This window comes from Rhagoletis pomonella, unplaced genomic scaffold (genome assembly GCF_013731165.1).
Source record: "Rhagoletis pomonella isolate Grant_MI unplaced genomic scaffold, Rhpom_1.0 Rhpom_scaffold_02718, whole genome shotgun sequence".
NCBI classification, from domain to species: Eukaryota; Metazoa; Arthropoda; class Insecta; order Diptera; family Tephritidae; genus Rhagoletis; species Rhagoletis pomonella.
The window spans coordinates 10,284-10,577 of NW_023461271.1; positions in this window are offsets into that span (position 1 = coordinate 10,284).

Sequence of the window (294 nt, forward strand, 5' to 3'; positions counted from 1 at the left end):
GTTTAAAAAATTGTGCCGAAAAGAATATGAAAGTGCCACAAAATTAACACCCCTATTGCGAATGTCGACTGGCAGTAGATAAATGACTATTAAGCGATTATCGATTAGCGATGCTATTGCGAGTGTCGCTTAGTCGCTCAATTAGCGACTGTGAATACTTTTTAATCGCTCATTCTTCTATTGCTGTTTTTTAGTCGTTGGAGTTTGCGTTTATAAAATTTACATAAGAAAGTGGTATTATAATGGATAAAAAGTAAGTCAATTGAACTGGAAGTTGTAAAAAATTGTGAAATA